Source organism: Marmota monax, unplaced genomic scaffold (assembly GCF_021218885.2).
Source record: "Marmota monax isolate L192 unplaced genomic scaffold, Marmota_monax_Labrador192_F-V1.1 WCK01_AAM20220418_F8-fsc00038, whole genome shotgun sequence".
Classification (NCBI taxonomy): domain Eukaryota; kingdom Metazoa; phylum Chordata; class Mammalia; order Rodentia; family Sciuridae; genus Marmota; species Marmota monax.
Genome location: NW_026692498.1, coordinates 8,356,052 through 8,375,663, shown reverse-complemented (window position 1 = coordinate 8,375,663; position 19,612 = coordinate 8,356,052). Strand labels below are relative to the sequence as shown.

At 63.0% G+C, this 19,612-nt stretch overlaps 2 protein-coding genes across 5 annotated transcripts in view; one reads left to right on the top strand and one right to left on the bottom strand.

The window, feature by feature from the left end:
- Positions 1-19,612, bottom strand: part of Macrod1 (mono-ADP ribosylhydrolase 1) — a 138,672-nt gene that overhangs the window by 24,051 nt on the left and 95,009 nt on the right. The gene's annotated exons all lie outside the window — the stretch shown is intronic.
- The window catches only part of Flrt1 (fibronectin leucine rich transmembrane protein 1), a 92,394-nt gene that overhangs the window by 11,333 nt on the left and 61,449 nt on the right, over positions 1-19,612 (top strand). The window contains exons 3-4 of one of the 3 annotated variants that reach the window (XR_009226868.1): positions 1,984-3,841; positions 4,548-5,166. The gene's annotated coding sequence lies outside the window, so the exon portion shown is untranslated. Of the gene's footprint in view, positions 1-1,983; positions 3,842-4,547; positions 5,167-6,841; positions 7,005-19,612 lie in introns of those variants that run through there. The other 2 variants (XM_046445408.2, XM_046445409.2) reach the window with 2 other exon arrangements.

The following is a 19,612-nucleotide window of genomic DNA, read 5'->3' as shown; positions in this document are numbered from 1 at the left end:
TAGAAGTGAGAGGGGCAGTGAATTGCAGGAGGTGGTGGCTATGTGCACAAAACACTGCCCACGGCTTGAGTGGGAGGTGGACACCAGGAGGATCCTCCCTGGACCCCAGCAAGGCCCCCTCGACTGAACCCCCCCACCTCGTACAGCTGGGAACTGAGACCCTAGGAGGAGAGGAACCCGAAGCAAGATGCTGAGGGTCCTCAAGTGGGAGTCCCCCCCTGCCCTGGACAGCCATCTGACCCCTCCAGGGTCTTGTCCTATGGGGACAAGAGGGCAGCCCAGCGGGGTCCCTGCTCTGCCCACCGCAGGGACCCCCTGGCTCGGGTATCCTCTCCTCTCTGCCCTCCTGCCCTCCCAGCTTGGGCTCCGCACGGGGGAAGGAGAGGGAGGAGGAGGCTGGCCGTGGCCGCCATTGGTATGCGAGGCCCAGCCTCGGCCCTCAGCGGCCCAACCTTCCTGCTCGGCTCTTTAAGAATCCCTCCTCGGAGCTGCCGCGTGGTGGTTGCCGGGCAACCACATCCCGCCCCGCCCCCACGGCTGGCTCTGGCTCCCTCCCCTCCCCCTCCCCGGCTCCTCCCTCCCCGCCCGCCTCAGCGGCGCCCGGGCCTGGGCACCTGGGCCTGCAGGTGAGGGGCTGGGGGTGAGCCCGCCCAACCTGGCCCCGAAGCAGGCTCAGTACCCCCGGATCTGGAGAGGGGGACCCGGGCTTAGCACATCCTTGCTCATCACCCTGGAGCCCCCCGTGGGGCAGGTGGAGACTGGGGGAGGGTTCCAGAAGACGATGTCTCTTTCTTCCCCAGAACTCTGGGAGGGGACCTGGGCTCAGAAGCCCAGTCCTGATTCCCATCCCCTCCCGGGGCTCGGTCTTGAGTGGTTTCTGCTGCCCTGCAGAGGTGGGGGGCTGGGGAGGCTGGGGGAGACCCAGGAGGTGCCTGAGTCCCAGCGCAGGTGAGGGGAGAGGGCCCTCTCTCTGCAGCCCCCGGCCGGGCTGGCTGAGCTGGGCCCTTGGACCCTGGCATGAGGCCTAGAGAGCCCCAGGGTCCTAGGGAGACTGAGGCAGTAGCCATCTTGGACAGGGACAGGGACAGGATGGAGAGGGAGGAGGTGAGGACCCTAGAGGCTCTGGGTCCCTGAAGAACCCCCCAGCCCCTGGCCTCACCCTCCCCTTCCCTCTGGCCCTCAGGGGGAGCTCCCGATCTTGGGCTGACACCCCCCCCACAGCCCGCCTCGCCCTTGCTGTCCAGCTCCCATGCTGTCCCTCTCGTGGCTGGCCTTCGAGGCAGAATCCACATTTCCTCCTGTGGAGGGTGTGTGAACCGGTGCACGCTGGCCAGTCAAGAAAGCCGAGGTCTCCACAGAAGCAAGTCCTCTCCTGGGGATAATGGCTGGGCATCTGGAAGGCGTGGGGACAGGCGTGGGGACAGGGGAGGTGGTATCACTGGTGGGAAGAAGAGGAGGCTCACAGGGGGAAGGAGGGGCCCATGAGAAAGGCTCGGGACCCACAGCCTCAGTCCTGCCACCTGGAACCTCCTTCAGGTGGCAAGGTCCCGCCTGTCTGTCCCTCTCTGGAGGTTTCTCCCCACCATCCAGGGGCACCTGTTGGTCTTGGTCTCTACCCCCCACCAGCCGAGACCCCACCCTGCCCTCTCCCCAGGAGCTGTAAAGGGGTCTGGCCTCTCTCTGAGACCCTGGAACCATCATTCTGGGGGAGTTCCCAATTTTAGGAGTCATGGCTGGCCTTGGGACAGCTCTGTCACTGTGACTCGCCTCAGTGTTATAGTCATTCACTCAGTAATGCTGGGCTATGCCCTCCCCACGCACAGGGCTCTGTGGCAGCTGCTGGGGACACAGAGGGACCAAAACAGATCCTGGCTGTGACTTCCCAGTGCTGGAGGTCAGGTGGAAGAGACGGGCACTAACCAGACACACATCTGGGGTACAGACCCCCGTCCTAAGTCACGTGCTGTTTTACATCTGTCCCAGGAGGAAGCCACCCCCTGTGAAATCATCAGCCATGCCCTGATTCCAGAGAGGGGCAAGTGGCATCCAGTGGCTGAAAAATGGAGTCCCACGAGTCATGGGAAGTCACAAATGAACTAAGAGCCACCATCGATAAGCAGGGAGCAGAGAGAACAAGCTGAAGGCGTGGTGTGGGTGTTTGTCCTCCCAAATCCATGTTGGAATTTCATCCCCAAAGCCATATGTTGATGGCTTGGAGGGAAGTTTTGGGCAGGTAATTAGGATCAGATGAGATCATGAGGGTGGGACCCCCATGATGGCATTAGTGCCTCCTGCCTGTCTTCCTTATGGTGGGCAGTCCTAGCCAGGTGGCACACATCTGGAATCCCAGGGACTTGGGAGGCTGAGGCAGGAGGATTGCAAGTTCAAAGCCAGCCTGGGCAACTTAGGGAGAACTTCAGTAACTTAGACTCTGTCTTAAAATAAAAAATAAATAATAAATAAAAAGGACTGGGATGTAGCTCAGTGGTAGAGCACTTGCCTAGCATGGGGGAGGCCCTGGGTTCAGTCCCCAGTTTCTCTCTCTGTCTCAGCCTGTCCATCTCCCCCTGCCCCATGAAGAAGGCTCCTCAAAGATGGCCCCTACTGGATGCAGTCCCTCAACCTTGGGTCTCCAGAACCAAAAGCTGAATAAACTTCTAGTCTTTATAAATTATCTAGTCTGTGGCATTCAGTTATAGTAAAGAAAACGGACAAAGACAGAGACGCAATCAGAATGGTGGGATAAAGGGAGGTTCTTGGAAGACAGGATGACTGAGCTTTGGTCTAGGGGAAAACAGGAGTCGGTTAGGGGTGGAAAAGCATGGAGCAGTGGGACCTGGTGTCGGGAGCAGGAGGGGCTCAGAGGTATGGGAAGGAGTGTTGAGGCAGGGACTGGACCTAGCTTGTAGGGTGCTCCTACTCTGGCCTGCAGCTTCCCCAGGCCAGCGGCCAGTCTGATCCTCCCTTGGGAGCGGCCAGTCTGATCCACCCTGCTCCCAGTGCCTTCTCTGGGGGGTAGGTGACCTCATCACACTGGCCTTATTTCTTCTGTGCCTGTTCCTTTGAGCACAGGGTCTGAGAGCTTCCTCCTAGACTGGAGGCCTGGGTCCCTGACTGTCCCTGAAACTGCTCTGGGCCCAGCCTGCCACTCCTTAGAGGAGAACCAGTGTTCTCAGGGAGGAGCCCTGGCCCCCTGCCATGTCCATGGGACAGCTTAGTGCAGGCTGGTGTGGGGGGGCGGTGGAGTTGGAAGCTGGGTCCCAAAAGCACCTGGAAGTTTCTGCTGAGGGCCGAGGTGCACAGAGAGCCCCCACGGGGCCGTGCTCGTGGATTCATATAAACATCCCAGGTCTCACCTCGCAGCCAAGGACTGGTGAATCCAAGACTGAGACCCCCAAAACAGGAACAGGAAGTCTCTTCAGAGGCCCTCTGGCTCTAGGTGGGGGCTGGGAGTCCTCCCCCTTCCCCAGGAGATGGCGCCACCGTGGGTGGGTGAGCATTGCTGTCTGTCTTGGTGTGGACCCTGACCTCTGCCCCAGGATGGCCTCGTGCCTGGGTGCCTGGATGCCCAGAACAGAGCCTGCCGGGAAGGGTTCCTGCTGACCATCCAATGGGGAGGTCCTGTCCCTCCGTTGAGCCTGGTCACCTGCTTTTCCCGGCCCAGAACAGGCTCAAGCAAGACCTAGAACAGCACGGCCGTGGTGGACAGCGGTCTAAGAGTGGCGAGTTGGGTTGCCACGGCGCTTCACAGTGTACGGAGCACTTTCCTTGGGACCTCACCTGGGTCTTAGGACCTAGCCTGTCACTCCAGGCCTTGGAGTTCTGGGATGGCCACATTAGTGTAAGAAACAGGTGCAGGGAGGCTGGGGGAGTGCCCCGGGCAGCAGCTGGGAGGGGGTAGGACAGCAGAGCCCAGAGGTGAGAGGGTGGCTGGGGAGGCAGGCACGGAGACTGCTGGCAGGACCAGGGTGACCTTGGCTGGCCAGTGGAGGGCCCCCTCACGGGGATGCTGGACACTGCCTGGGTTACGGCCACCCTGGGAGTTGGGGAGCTCGGGCTTGGCAAGCTCAAGGTTGAAGCCACAAATTGTGGTTGGGTGACTTACACTGGCATCATTGCTGAAAGCGTCCCCACAGGTGCCCAGCTTGCAGGACTAGCTGTGTCCTCCTGGGCCAGGGCAACCCTGCCTTCTCCACTGACCATCACTCATGGAGCCCACGCACCTGAGTGCCATCTTCTCCATGTCAGCTGACTGTCCCACTCCTGGGACTACCCTCCCTCTCCGGTACCGCTCCTCCACAGGCTGCCAAGGCCCTTCCCACCTGGCCCAGCTGACCTCGCCCCTCCGCCTCCCATCCCCCAGCTCCATCAAGAAGAGCTGATCAACGCCGGGGCCTTTCCTTCTCTTGGCCCTGACCCTCTAATACCTAGGTCAAGAGCCAAAATCCCGGGCAGCTGTCCCGGATGTCCCACCTGACTCGGGCCCTGTGTCTGGGGTCACCTGGTAATCCTGTCTCAGCAAGATCCTCTACGCTGTGCCTGTCTAGGTGCCTGGCACTCTGGAATTCCAGCTTTGCCAGGGCGAGGTCCAGCAGGTCCAGATTCAGCCTTGGTCCCCGGTGCCCTGACCAACACCCAGCACATCGTGGACTTCCGTCAATCTTCCCTGCACCATGTGCGGCCCGCAGGTATGGCTGGGCGGGCTGTGGTACATCAGCGGGTGGAATATCACACAGCTATTAAAACCACAATTATGAAGATGATATTTTGATATCTAAGTGCAACGCGTCAAATAGAGCTGTATCCAAACCATCCGCTCCACCTGGAGGCTCGGAGAGCCTGCTCCGTGCTGGCCCCGGGCTGCGCGTGTCAGGGATGGAAAGGGGTTCAGTTTAGAAGAGGAGGAAGACACGCACATAAATCTGGAGCCACACACTAAGGGACGCGATGGAGGAATGGCAGAGCCCCGGGGCCCCTCGTCCATCTGGGGGCCTGGGCAGGCAGAACGGAAACCACTGCTCTGGAAAAATTATAGCCGTCCCTGCGTGGACCAGCCTGCAAGGGAGCAGAGGCACAGAGACTGTTGACGCCACAGGGCGGTGGCATTGTGGGTGATTTTTCCTTCCTTTATTGTTGGTATAATGCTGTTTGGGCAATAAATAAAAATTGGGAGAAAAAAATAGCTGTTTGGTGAATTGAGCAGAAAAGCAGGAGAAGGAAGAAAGGGAATTAGGGGGCAGGGAGTGGGGAGGGAGGAGTGGAGAAGAAAGGCAGGAAGGGAAAGGCGCTGCTCACAGCAGGTCAGAGGTGGCAGCCCTGGGCAAGGCCCCAGACTGCTCCCAGGTTGGGGGCAAGAGGGACAGCTTGGGGTCAAGAGGGAAGGACAGGAAAGCACAGGAGGAGGGAGAAAGAGGGGCTGGTGTCCCTGTCGGTGACCTTCTCCCAGGGGGACCCTGAAGGATGTACAGTGCAGGGGTGACTAGGCCCCTGGAACATCTGCACAGGTCTGGAGTTGGGACAATGGGGTGGGAGGTGTGGGAACAGGTTCAGAAAGGGGTCTCAGCCAGATTGTGGGGATCCTGAGGGTAGTCCTGGGAGCAGTGGGGCCTGGGGCCCTGGTGGTGGTGGGGTTCTGGGCAGAGGTACAGACTCAGGGGAGTGAATAGGTAGGAACAACTGAGCTCTGCGACACAGTGACAAGGTCCTACCTGGGCAGGTGAGGCTGGGTGGACTGGAGAGCTCCTTAGTGTCCCAGAGAATGTCAAAGAGGGTGGGGACAGACTTTCTAGGCTAACCACCTCCTCCCATCACCCAGACCCCACACAGTGGAAGTAGACTTTTCTGAAATGCAGGCAGAGGCTCAGCCACCTTCCCATTCAAGGTCTCCCCAACCCTCATAAAAACCTTTGCAAACAGGCCCTGAATGCTCCCATTTCACAGTCAGGACACTGAGGTTGGAGAGGTTAATCAACTTGCCCAAGGTCACAGTCAGCTGGTGCAGGAAGGAAGGGGCCTGGCATCTGACCCAGGCTGCCCACTTTGCCAGCTGGGTGGGGCACTTCTCAGAGAGAACCCAGGGGTTCAGAGCACACGCAGGAAGGGGGAGCAGCAGGTGAGGGGGTTTGAGTGGGGAAGGGGAAGCAAACAGGGAGGAAGGGGTTACCTTGGCAGCAGAGTAGGCGGTGGGTACCTGTTTGTGAATGAATGCATGGGTGGACAGATGGATGAATGAATGAATGGATGAATGAGTGGGTGCAGAGGAGGGGTGCGGGGGAGGCGGCGCGAGAACGAGAGAGAGAACCCCTCCTCTCCCCTGCCCCCGCCTGCGCTGGAGGCTGGCTTTGGGCGCCTCCCTCCCCCCACTCCCTAGGGGGGCCTGCTTCCCATCCTGCCCTCCCCCCGGTCATTTTAGCGGAGGGTAGGAGGAGGGAGACGCGGAGGCCGCTTCTCTCCGGCAGGGCCAGAGTCCCCGCGCGGCGGCGCAGCCTCCCGCGCCGGGTCCCGCCGGCCAGTGCGCAGCGCGGCGCCCCCGCCCCCGCCGCCTCCTCCCCGCCCGCCGCCTCCCCTTCTCCCTCCCTCCCCGCTCCGCGCCTGCACGCACGGCCCCGCCGCCGCCGCCGCCGCCGCCGCGAGGGGAGAGGCGGCCGCACAGCCCGGTTCCCCGCGCCCTGCTCGCCAACGCCGCCGCCGCCGCTTGTGCGGGCGCCGCTGCTGCCCTCGCCCAGCCGAGCGCACTCGCCCGGGCACACGCACCCCGCCGGGGGGCGCAACCCCGCGCACTCCTCCCGCGGCTCCGCCGGGCGCCCGAGCCGGGCAGATGCGCCGCCGCGCGCCCCCCGCCCCGGGCCCGCCACCGTGCTCCGCCGCGCGCTGGGGGCTCCCCTCCCGAGCTCCCCGGGCGCCCTCCGGCTCCGGTTCCCGCCCGCTTCTTGGAATAACCCCGGAGGCTCCAGCCGTCGCCGCAAAGTTTCCCGAGGAGACCCGCCTCCCCGGCCGCTGCGCAGGTAAGGCTGGCTGCGCCGGGCGGGGGCCGGGGGCCGCGGGTCGGGACAAGGCGCCCGGGCGGACCGGGCGGGGGCCGCGGGTGCACCGAGGCGCAGCGGGATCGGGCTGCCGGGCTTTGCCCCGGAGCGGTGGGGGACGCGCAGTCTTTGGGATTTGGGGAGGGGGGCCCTGAGTCGAGAGCTACAGCCAAGCGCCGGTGGCGCTGGCCCCGCCGCGGGGAGGCGCGGGGTTCGCGGCCGGCGGCTCCGCTCCCCAGAGCAGCGGCTGGGAAGGGCGGGGGCTCGACTGGAGCCGGGGACCGAGCCCTTGCTGCGCCCCCGAGAGGCAGTTTGCCCGCGGGGGGCTCCAGGCTGGGCAGATCGGTCCCAGCTCCTGCCCCGCACCCGGGAATCGGAGGGTGAGGGGCGCGCGGCGAGGGCAGCGGGCCGGCCCGGGCGCCGCGCTCCCGTCCCCACCAGCCGCGTGAGTCACGGTTAGAGCGAGGTTTTATTTTTAAAACGACTTCAAGGGGGGCACTGGCAGCCTCCAACTTCCCTCCCAGTGCGCGCTGTGGACTGTCAGCCCCGAGCCGGTGGGGGACTGGGGCTGTACACCTGGCGGCTAGAACAGTGGGACTTAGGGGCTGGGGGCGCAGCGGGGTGCCTCTCCCCCCAAGCTCTCAAGACCAGGAGACAACAGACCCGGCGCACGCCCCTCGGCGCGGGGAGGAGAGGCCCATGGGTGGAAGGCTGGGGAGCGTTGTTGCCCAGCTGCAGGGAACCGTGGCTGATCAGAGCTCTCCAAGGAGGAGAAAGTTGTGAAGCGGCGACATCAGGGAGCTGCCCCAGGCTTCCCGGTGGCCCCCGGAGGGCTTCAAAGCTCTCTGGAGTGTGTGACTTTGAGAGAATACAGCCCAGCTGGGGTGTGCCAGGCCCGGGAGGCCCAAGACAGAGCTCTGATGTGAATAAATAAAGCCAAGGCAGAGGAGGTGGGGGTCGACTGGGTCCAAACCTGCCCCACCTTGCCCCTGCACCCTCAGGGAGGATGGAGACCAGCCCCACCCACATCCCCTCCCCTGGAGGCTTAGTGGGTGGGAGGAGGCTGCTTGCTGGGGACCCTGGATGCTAGTGGTAGAGGGCTAGGAGCTGGGGCACCCTCTCCCTGCCCAGTGGCAGTGGGGGAGGCTGCCATGCTCAGGGGCTCCAGGCTCAGGTTTCTGGAGTTGAAAGCCAACTGTGTTCCTTCCTGCCAGCCCCAGGAGGAGAGCGCAAACATCACCTGTCAGCTGGTGCTGGCTCCGTGGGCGACTGTTCAGGGCTTCCTCAGAAGGTTTAAAATGGAAATGGCCCAAGCTGCCAAGGCCAGTGCCTGGGAGGGGATGCTGCCCAGCTGGGTTGGCACTGAGGGTCCTGGGAGGTCTGAGGGGCAGGAACAGCTGAGGGGCTGTCACATCTGGCGGAAGGGTCAGCCAGCTCAGGTCTGAGAGCAAACAGCTTGTATGTGCAGTGAATGGCGTGGAGGGGCTAGGTGTGCGCCCCACCCTGAGTTCCCACACGGAACAATCACTCAAAAAATTCTCCCCCGCAGAGCTGAGGCCAGGAAGGCCAGGCCCGGGCCCGCGTGCCCAGGGCCATGCGTCCTGGGCCGACTTCACCCAGACCTGGGTCTGTGTGTCCATGCTTCACCACCTACTGGTTCCAAGTCCCTCCACTTCTCTGTGCCTCAGTTTCCCTTGGTAACTGGGCTGCTTGCACGCACCCGGGCCCCCAGTGGGGGTGGGGACTGCTGCGTAAACTGCAGCTGTATTTGTTCCATTTCCTTAATGGTCCTGCTCCAGGGCCTGAGTCCGAGGGGTCCTCAAGGACTGAGGGGACCTGTAAAGACCTTGGAAGTTCGGGGGGGTCAGGTTCCCCTACCCAGTTGTGTGCTGTTGCTGGACTTCATTCAGTCTTACCCTGGCGCTACACAGCAGTCCCCTCTGTGTCCCTGCTCCGGGGTCCTATGAGGCCTCCCAAGGAAGCCCCTGGGGGACCCGCCCAGCTTGTTTCCAAGACCTTGGAGGGGAGGGGGTGTGGCCACCCTATGTGTCACCTGCTGCCAAGGCTGCTGCCAAGGTGTTGGCCCAGAGGACTGCACCCGGAGGCCTGCTGGCCAAGCCTGTGTCACCCTCTGGGGGCTACCCAGGCCTGCAGCTTCCCCAAGGGCCACTGTGCCCCTGCCTCCGTGGGAGGACACGGCCGCTGTCCTGCCCTCTGAGGATGGGTGGGTGCCCCTGGGCATGGGTGAGCAGGGAAGGACGGTGTACAGATAACATGGGCAGATGGTGTGTGCACTTGGTTCAAAGTTAGCAAGAAAGGGACTGGAACCCCAGGTGGCCCTGGTATAGCAGGTGTCCAGGGACAGAGAGGCAGGCCTAGAGCTGGCTGACTGCCTGAAGAAGTCCAGTGTGGTGCCGTTGTCAAGAAGTGGCTACTCTGGTGCAGGGGGACAAGTCCCTGAGGCCAGCTGGGCAGCCACCTCTGCAAGGTCAGGTGGGACTAGGCAGTGGGAGAGGCAGGGAGCATGGTGCTGGCAGGGCAGGCAGATGGCCCCACTTGGGAGTTGGGGACCTCCTGGCAACCCCTCTCTAGCCAACCACATTGCCCCAGAGTCAGGGCTGGAAATTGGCCTCATCTCAGCAATGGGGCCTGTCTGGGACTATGCAAGAAGACTTGTGGCTGGGTGGGTTCTCTTGCCCCAGGATCTGAAAATGATGTCAATCAGTTGTCATCCCAGTCGATTGTGTTCCTGACACTCTGGGACACTGCCCCAGGGAAGGATTTCTCTGCCTGGCTGGCCTTCAGCAAGTGCCCAGACCTCCCTGGGCCTCAGTTTCCTCATCTGTAAAGTGGGGCACAGGAGGTGACTCATACAAGGTGTCTAGTACAGAGTTCAAGCTTAGCCATAGGGGTCCCCTGTGGTCCTCCCCCAGGTCCACTCTGGGCTGGCGCTTTCAGCTTCTCTAGGCCTTGGGCTAGTAAGGAGGACTGTGAGGCCCTTGCCCCAACTGTCAACACCTGTTCCCAGATGGGCTCTCACCCCTGCTGTCCCTAAGTGCAAGTGGGAGTGTCCAAGAGCAACAAGAGGGAGGGGGTCTTCACTTTAGGCCCCTTGGGGGCTGGAGTATGTGAGGGGTGTGGGCCAGAGCCTGTGTGTTCGCACACCAAAGAGCATGGCCCTGGCGGAGGGTCGGAGTGCCCCTGCGGGCAGCAATGGGGTGGGTAGGTGAGCCACCATCAGGGGACAGCACAGGGCAGGGGTGGGGAGCACTGGCTCAGGCCTCAGCCCTGGCTGCCGCCCTTGAGGCTCTACCCTGTGTGTGTCTATGGTGGGGCGTCCCCTCCCCAGAACCTGGGCTCTTCCACCCTGACACAAAATTCAGACCCCAGCCAGGGCACACCATGGCTGCATTCTGTCCTCTGCTGTGGGGTGGTCACCCTAGGCAGGCTGAGGGAGGGGCAGGCAGGGAAAAGGACAGCGCCCCTGCAGTGTCCTCCTCACCCACAGCCGCCTGCAGTTCCCTAGCAGGAGCCCGAGGGCCGCCCAGCCCAGGCCTGCGTGGGCCTGCATTTGCCTGTTTACTGCCGCCCGCCCTCGGCCCCCAGAGCCTGGTTGCTCCCTGGGGTCAGCAGCTCTGCAGATGATGTCAGGATTCCGGGGCCTCGACTCGCTTTGTGGAAGACATTTGCAGGACTCCCACGCGGGGCTGGTGTGGGCTACCCCCACCCAGCACGGCACAGGCCAGTGGAGCCCGGAGAGGCTGCGGGCAGGCTGGGGCTGCACTTGGAGGGCCCTGTCTCTCCTGCCTTCACCCTTCCCTCCTTTCCTGCCTGCCACTCATTCACTCCGAGTACCAGCTCCTGCCAGGGACCCGGCACAGCGCTGGGCTCTGGGACACAAAATCAGCCCCCAGGGAGCGTGCAGACAAGCCGGGGCCTGGGGGCTTCCTGGGGAACAGGGTGTCTGAAGGTGAGCTGAGTTGGTGAGCAGGGACAGGCATGAGGGCATGGTGGACACAGGGACAGAGAGGCCGTGTGCAGACCTCTTGGTGGGCGTGGGGAGGGTCCTGGGCCTCTGGAGGCCCGTGGGGGCTGTTGGCAGCTGGTCGCTGTCTCCCCAGGTTTCTGCTGGCCTGACCATCGCTATCTTGCAGGACACCCAGGCTGCCCACTCTGGCCCTGCCTCAAGCACCCTCTATCTAGTCCTCCAGGGTGGGCTTCCCAGGCCCAGCAGATGGTTCCCTGCTCCTGAGAGCCGTGTGTTCACCTGGACACGAGGCCGTCCCACTGTGTGATGGCGGCCAGGGGCCTTTTGGGCACACTTTGATGAGAGCAGTGGTCCTGGTGTGGAGGGGGTGTTCCTGATGAAGGGGGTTCCTGAGACCCTTCCCCAGCTCTGAATGTTCCTGGTTTGGGGAAGGGTTGTTGGACGGAGAAGGAAGGCTGGGGTGCCGGCCGAGAGAAGGCAGAGAAGGCTGTCTCTGGAAGCCACAGCGCCCGGCTGTACAGGCTCAGCTAACCACTAGGGGACACTGCCTCCCAGGCAGAGCGCAGAATCCAGGCATCCAGCACCGGGCTCCAGGTGTGGCTGCTGTGCCCTGGGGGAGCCCGGGAGGCGGGCGGCTGTGCCCTGCTGGGAGGGGTTGGTAGTGATTGAAGCCGGGACTGGGGGACTGGGGGACCGTGCCTGGGTCGCGGAGCTGGCCCCGCCCCTCCTCCCGCGCGGCTGTGAGAGCAGCTCCTGGCGGGGGTTTTCACTCCCTTTCCCTCCTTCTGCCTGAATTAATCGTTGGCACCAGATTACAACAGATTTAGCAAACTGTAAAAAAAAAAAAGAGAGAGAGAGAGAGAGAGAGGGAGAGAGAGAGAGAGGGAGGGGGAGAGAGAGAGAGAGAGAGAGAGAGAGGGAGACAGAAAAGGCAGGGGACGGCTCGGAGCGATGGCGTTTTTCTACAGAGGCAAATTGCTCCTGGAGAACCTGTCCCCCGCCCCTCCGCTCCTCCACCCTTGGTGACGCCTGGGAAATGCTGCTCGAAAATGTCCTTAAGAATGCCGCTGGCGCCAGGGGCTTCTCCTGGGGGCCTGTGCCTAGGGCTGCCTGGGGGAGCTTCTGCCGGTGGGGCTGCGGGGAGCCTGGGTGTGGAGGGCAGGTGTGGGTGGAGGACACCTGACCTGCCCTGGTTCCACAGACAGTGGGCCTGGGGAGGGGGCGGGAGGCAGGGATGGCAGAGGGCAGGGTCTCCGTCAGTCATGGCTGCAGCCCTGGGCCCGGTGCTGGGCCTGGCAGATTGGATGAGCGCGTGGAGGAAGGAGGGACCACCTCAGGGGCTGGTGTGTGGCAGCAGAGGGGCCAGCCTGCCCATTGCAACCTCTGGGGGCGGAATCTGCTGTCCTGGGTCCAGGATCCAATGTGGAGATCTGACCAGCAGCTGCCTGCTGGCTTTTCTGGAATGACCCTGACTTACAGTCCAGCTAGACCTGGGTTCAGAATCTGGCTGCTGGCAGGCGAGCATCCTTCCCCAGAGGCAGGGCGAGCTGCAGAGGCTCATGGGAGTTTAGCCAAGCTCCTGAAGGTGCCTGGTCCAGTAAGGCACTGGATGGGGTTCGGCATGGCCCCTGCCCAGGGTGGGGGCTCCCTCCCTCCCTCACTCTTCTCTTCCGGGCAGCAGCCCAGGTGGGCCAGGCCTGAAGGGAGGCAGGAGTATGTGGTGCTCACGCCTGAGGCCTCCTCCCTCCCTCCCTGGAGCAGCACCGGGCTCTGGCACCGTGTGCCCATCCACCCCGCCTCCAGGAAGCAAGTGCCAAGAAGGGCTTGAGTGGCTGGCCCCTACCCAGTCCCAGGACCCCTGCCCTCTGTCACCACCCTGGGGAGGGGGTGGGTGCACAGGAATGAAGAGCCCGAGTGACACCCCCTCCCCAATCCCTGCTCAACTGAGGAGGCCCCAAACAGCTGACCTCTGGCCCTGGGGAGGGGCAGTCAGCTGGGTGTTGGGCAGGGCCACCAGGCTAGCAGAGGGGCTGGCTGGTGAGCAGAGGGCTCTGAGGAGGGCCAGGGAGTCTCTTCCTGCTCCCCTCTGAGGCTGCACCCCCCAAGACTGCACACCTGTTTCGGGGAGGCAGACCACACACTCCCCTCCCAGACCCGGTGGGGCGCTCTGGCCTGTTTCCTTACCACTGCTGGACAGGGGTTGAGCCACAGGGCCCCTGAGGGCCCAGCAACGCCACCCATGGCTCTGGGACTCAGCCCCAAGACTTGGGGTTAGGGCTAGGGAAAGGGGCTGGCCAGTGCCACGCCCCAGCTGCCAGGCGCTGCCAGCCTCTTCCAGGTGTGTCTTCCCACAGAGAAGGGTGACCAAGCACAGAGTGGTGACAGGCTTCGTCTAAGGCCGTGTGGGAGAGAGTGCCAGGCAGCAGGGCTGTGGGACCAGAGTGCTGGGCTCGGGTTCAAATCCTGCCTCTGCTGCGAATCAGCTTAGTGCCCCGGGGCCTCACTTTGCCTCTCAGTGCCTCGGTCCCCACACCTGTGAAATGGGAAGACAGAGCGCTCTTACAGGGGGAGCAGGAAGACGGTGTGTGACAGTGTCCATGGAAGGGCTTGGTAGGGGCGGACAGCAACTGAACTCAGCAGCAGGACGGACCTGAAGGATGCAGTGCTGGGCCCTGACCGTGCCCACTCCGTGCACCACCACCCTGTGCACGTGGGTGGCTCATCTGCTGAGCCGAGGAGGGCCCTGCAGGTGGCAGGTGGAGTGGGCGGGGAGGGGTCTCTAAGCTGCTCCACTGTAATGTAATGTAATGTCCTGGGCAGGAGGGAGCCACTGAGGGCGGGGGAGGGCGAGAGCGAGAAGGGCAAGGGCCGGGAAGTGAGAGTCGGGTCCCCTGGGCGGAGTCTGGCGGAACCCCACTGGGTCTGCTGGATACCTGCTATGTGGCAGACCCCAGGTCCAAGCTGGAGCCAGGACCAAGGTGTCACCGGACCTCAGCCCTGTGAGGGCAGCAGGGAGGCCCTGACAGCTGCTGTCACCGGGGTCGACTGGGCCTGCCATGTGCTTTCTGGAGCACTGAGCCGGGGACTCCACTGTGCGGAATCTGTGGGGCTTCACGACAACCCTGTTTCACAGAAGACTGAGGCTCAGACCAACCAAGTGATCACCCAAAGTCACACAGTCAGGATGTGGCGTCCCAGAGCACAGCCCCTAAGCACACAGCAGAAGTGGAGAGTCCTGGTCACAGTGGTGGTGGCAGGCACCAGCATTATCTGATTTTACTCCAGGACAACAATGTCCTGGGATAAATTGAGGCACAGAGTGGTGAAGTGACCTGTCCAAGGTCACACAGAGGAACGGACACGGCAGCCTCGTTCATTGCCTTGTTCCTGGTCCCAGGCTGTGCGGATGGGACGCAGAGGCACAGAGACGCAGGTAGCTGCCCCCGGGCCACCGGGGCCTGAGCTTTGGTCTTTCTCTTGGGGGGGTCTTGTGCCTCCTGGGGCCCTTCCTGGGGCCACTGGGCTGTCTCATCTGGTCACCAAGCTTCATACCTCTCTGGTGCCCTGCTCCCTGGCACCATTTCCTGAGGCCCCACTGTGTGCTGGGCGTGGTGCTGCCATGTGGCAGGGAGGTGGCCTCGCAGGAGAGGTGCCAGTGCAGCCAGGCGGGGGGCATTCTTCCTGGAGGGGACTAGCCTTGGCGGACCTGCGTCCAGGACAGTGGGTCTGGCCTGTCGGGCTGAGGCAGAGCGGCCTCGTTGGTGGCGGGTGGCGTGTGCTGAGCATGCTGGCCCCGTGACGTCAGCAGGTGGCCCAGCTCCCGCTGCCCACTGGAGCCCGGGGAGGAGGAGGCGGACGGGCGGCGCGGGGCCTGTGGTCACGGAGCCATCTCCATTAGGGCCCGTGAGCGCGAGGCTGCAGCTGGAATCCTATTAAAAGCTTTTTCATTGTTCCCTGCGATGCGGGCTCCGCCGGGACCTGGGCACGTTGATAATTTATTTGTGGAAGGGAAGGGACGCTGCGGTGGGGGGTCCTCGATGCTCCACCGTCAGAGGCCCCTCAGCCCTGGGCGTGGGGACTCCAGGGAGCTTCACTCAGCCGCCCGGGCTCAGCCGGCGCGCACCAGGACAGAAGGGTGCTGCCCGGGCCTCTGGCTGCCCAGATTCTGTCTTGGACATGGAAGCCCCACCGCAGGCAGGGGACAGGGGAGTCACAACCTCGCTGGGTGCTGAGGTACACGCTCAAGAGGTTGCTCTGGGGCCTCCAGAGCAGAGGCAGGTAGAGAGCCCCAACCCTGCAGCTGGCCAGCTGCGTGGCCAGGGAAGTCCCTGCACCCAGAGAACAGGGGGACGCCTTGCCTCTCTGGGGGACGGGAAGGCTTTCTGCACTAACAATGATGATACGAGGGCATTCGCCACGTGCCCGCATGGCTCCGCATGTCACATGTAGCATCTCACTTAATGTTAGATAACATCTATGAAACTGAGACACAGAGGTCAAGGTCACACAGCACCTAATGGCCAGGAGGGATCTGAACCTCAGCTTCTCTTAGTGTGGCTACTGCCTCCGGTGGGGGCTCCCAGAGACCTGGGCCTCCCGAGCCGGGGTCCCCTGGAGTAGCCTCGCTACCCCTCCATCCCCAGGGCCCTGCTTCCAACATGAGGAAGCCCCGGGAGAGGGACAGGGCTCCCTTCCCGCACAGCGTTCTAGCGTCAAACTGGTTGTTAGTCTGGGATATGGCTCAGGGACCGAAGGCTTGCCGAGGTAGGGTCCAGGGTTCTAGTCCTGCCCCACCAAACCAGACCAAACCAGGCCAGACCAAACCAGACCCCAAATCCCAAACTCAGCTGTGGTGGCTCCGTGGGGCACTTGGGGCACAGGCGGCTGAGAAACAGACTCACAGAAGCAGCTGCACAGATGTGGGGTGCAGCCAGGCAGCTCTGGGTCCCTGAGGATCCCCTGTGCTGGGTGTCTGCAAGGGACAGTCCCAGGCCGTGTGCCTGACTTCCGGGGATAGACAGGCTGGGGCAGGGGGCGGGACCCGTGGCTGTTTCTGCCCCAGTCTGTTTCACACACCCTGACCCGCTGGCCCCAAGCCCAGCTTCAGGACCACATGGACCACGTGGAAGCTTCCCCAACCCCTCCCCTCCCCGTCCTCCCGCCCAGACACGGCCTCACATTTTGAGAAATTCTAAGTTAATCGAGCCCCTCCCTGACTCTGAGACCTTCCGTAGCTCCCTAGTCCCTGAAAATTCAAGTCCAAGTCCTTGGGCCTGGCATTTCAGACCTTCCCAGCCTCACCTCCTGTCCCTTCCCAGCCTTCTCGGGTGCCATTCCCCAGGTAGGAAGGCCAGCCTCCGGACCTCTGTGTGCGTCCCACAAGCCTTTCCTGGGGAAGGAACCAGACTTCCTGCCCCCACCCTCCCAGCCCACTCCCTGCCCCACCTCCCCACCTGTGTGGCTCCTCCTTCCCTCCCCTGAACCCGGGAGGCGCTGCTTACCGCAGCCTCCAATCTAAGATTCATCAATTCATCCAGCTGAGGCTCAGGCTCGAGGCTGGGGCGAGCTGATAAATGACTTTCTCCTACGCAGCCCTAGGAGTGGGTGGCCTCGGCCCATTTTATAAAGGAGGAACCTGAGACTCAGGGAGGTTCTGTCACCTGGCCAAGGTCAGCCAGCAATCAGAGGCAGAGCTGGGGACAGAGCCGAGCTCTACCTCTGGAGCCCCACCCTGTGGTGTCACTTCACCCCAGCTGCTGTGGGGTGGTATGGGGGCAACTGTCCTGGTGTCCGCCCTTGCCACTGCCTGGCAGCAAGTGGGGTGCTAAATGTGGGCCTCATCCTATCTTTACCATGGCCCTGAGGTAGCTGGAGGCTCTTGGGTGGGCCATACTGGGGATTGAACTTGGGGTCCTTTACAACTAAGCTACATCCCCAGCCCCTTTTATTTAGGCTCTTCTACCACCAAACTGTGCCCCCCCGGCGTCCTCCCCCAGTGCTGCTTTTAGAGATGTTTTATCTTAAGTTGTCGAGGCTGACTTTGAATGTGCAGGCCTCCTGCCTCGGCCTCCTAAGCTGCTGAGAGTACATGTGTGCACCACTCTGCCCACTTTATAGATGAGGAGACTGAGGCTGGGAGAGGCAGAGCCTCCGATGGGGCTTTCCCGTGCCCCTGTGCCAGGCCTGGAGCTGCCCAGCCATAGTGGGGACCCTGGCCCATCCTGCCTACCTGAGGCCCATTCTGACACCCTCAGAGGAGGATGAGGAGGCTGGTGAGGCAGCAAGCCCAGGAGCAGGGCTGGGCGTGGGCCCTGCCCCCATGCAGCTGCCTCCCTGGCCCAGTGGCCTCACAGACAGACGGGGCTTGTGAGAGCCGGGAGCCTCGGAGGACAGCGCGGCTCCTGCCGGCAGCTGCTCAAAGGCCTCTTTGTGGCAAAAGGCTGGCCGTGGGCAGCTGCCCTGCGGGAGGTGCAGACAGCCCAGCCTTTGTGCCATCGTGCTGCCCCTGCCCTGACCTGGGGTCAGCAGGACAGAGGCCCTTGTCTGCGGGAGCCCTGGGGCGTCCTGCAAGGGGCTGCCCTGGACCCGCTGTGGGCTGGGATGCACCCAGGACCCCCGATGCCCACCACAGATCTGCCATGGAGGCAGAGGCCGAGGAGGGCCACAGAAGCCGAGCAGGGCAGTCAGTGGCAACAGCAGCAATGATAACAGGAAGACAGGGCTGCTGGCCTTTGGGGAGCTCTTCCTGTGTCTGCCCAAGAGCAGGTCAGGGGCTGCTCTGACTCCTCAGCTCTGAGGAGTGCATCGGCCCATTTTAGAGATGAGGAAACCGAGGCTCTGCAAGGACATTCACCCCCATCACATAACTCCCAGGGTTCAGCCAAGTCCCCCAGAGCCCATTCTTCTTTTTAAGAGCTGGGCACCGGGGCACATGCCTTTATTTCATTTATTTATTTTTATGAGGTGCTGAGGATCGAACCCAGTACCTCACACGTGTGAGAGGAGCGCTCTGCCCCTGAGCCCAGCCCCAGAGCCCATTCTTAAGCACCAGAGCCACCCTGGTGCCCAGAGCGAAAGCCGTCTCTGCCCTGTCCCCATAGAGTTCCCAGCCAGCTCACTGGACCCTTGCTGCAGTCTCATGGGAGGGGTCCCATCACCCCATGTTAAAGCCAAGGAAACTCAGAGGCAGGCCGGGGTGCCCAGTGCCAGGTCCGAGTGGGTGATGGGCAAATTGTGCAGGGACCCTTTGTGAGGGGGGGCTCCTTGCCTGCACCGTGCAGCTGAGGTGGCATGTTCACCAGGGTAGGGGACAGCCGGGGAGAAGCGACGGAGCCTCAGGAGGAGACTTTGGGATTTGGGGGCCAAGGCACGCCCACGGACTGTCCCACTCTTGGAAGGACCAACAGAAATCATCGTCAGGGAAACTGGCGCAGAGCAGGGGTGGGGAGGGGCGGCCCACGGTCCCCACCTCCGGGCTGGCCTGGCGGGGACGGGGTGGTGATGGCGGCTAAGCTCTGGCTCTCCACCTGCCCGCCTCACTCCATCCCACGGCCGCCCAGGGGAGGTACTGGAAGTGGAGGCCCCTTCCCCGGGCTGCACTGACCTCTGGCACGGGCGCCCTGATGACTTGGGGTGGGGGTGCATGCTGGAGAGGGACAGGGGCTGGGGCAGACAGCCGGCTCGGTGGCCTCCTGCTGGGCAGAGGGTGTGCTGTGGCCCAGCTGGCCTTTCATCCCAGCAGGATCAGTTTCCCCATCTGCGAAATGGGTGCTGAGCCTGTGTGGGTCCCCCGGGTGAAGCCTGGTCTGAAGACCCTGTTACGCTGAGGCTGGGACCTTGCTGAGCTGCTTCCCTCCTGTCTCCTTGGCCTCCTCCCCGAAGTCCCTTGCTCTGCCCTGGGAAGGCTGTGCCCCAGACCACGACCCACAGCCCTGGGGAGGAGGCCACACCTCCCTCAAGCCCTGGTGGCCTGGGGATGACTCACAGCCCGCCCGCCCAGTCTGGATGCTGGGCTGTGAATAAGTAATGCCATTGATATAATAACGAGCAACCCTCAAGATGAGGCCTGTCCTGTCTTCCCCAGGTCCTCTCCAGAGGGCGGGGAGTCAGGCCCTTTGCACCAGCAGAGCCAGGTGCAGGTCCCAGCCCCTCCTCAACCTGGCAGCCCTGTCCTCTGCTCCCTTCCTGGACACAGCCAAGGAGATGGGTGAGGGCCAACGATCCCATTTCCCACTGGAAGGACCAGAGACCTAGAGAGACTGAAGAGCGAATCCAGGACTCCCAGAGCTTCCCCGAGGCCCAGCCTCCACCCTGCACGCTTCAGCTGTGCTGGGCTCCCCCTGCCTCAGTCCCCGAGGGCCCTGGCCTAGGGGCCCTGAGAGCCCAGGCTGACCGTCCTGAGACCTGTGATCTGAGTGGGGCCTCCTGCACCACAGCCTTGCCTCCTCCAAGCTCCAAGGTCTGGGCGTTACAGGCAGCTGAGCCGATGCTCCTGTGCGCGGCCCCGCCCTCCCCAGGATCTGTGCCGATTGAGTCTCCTGTCACAGGGCCGGACACTCTTGCGCTCCCGGGCGGCAGAGCTGTTGGCCTAGCAAGCTCACAG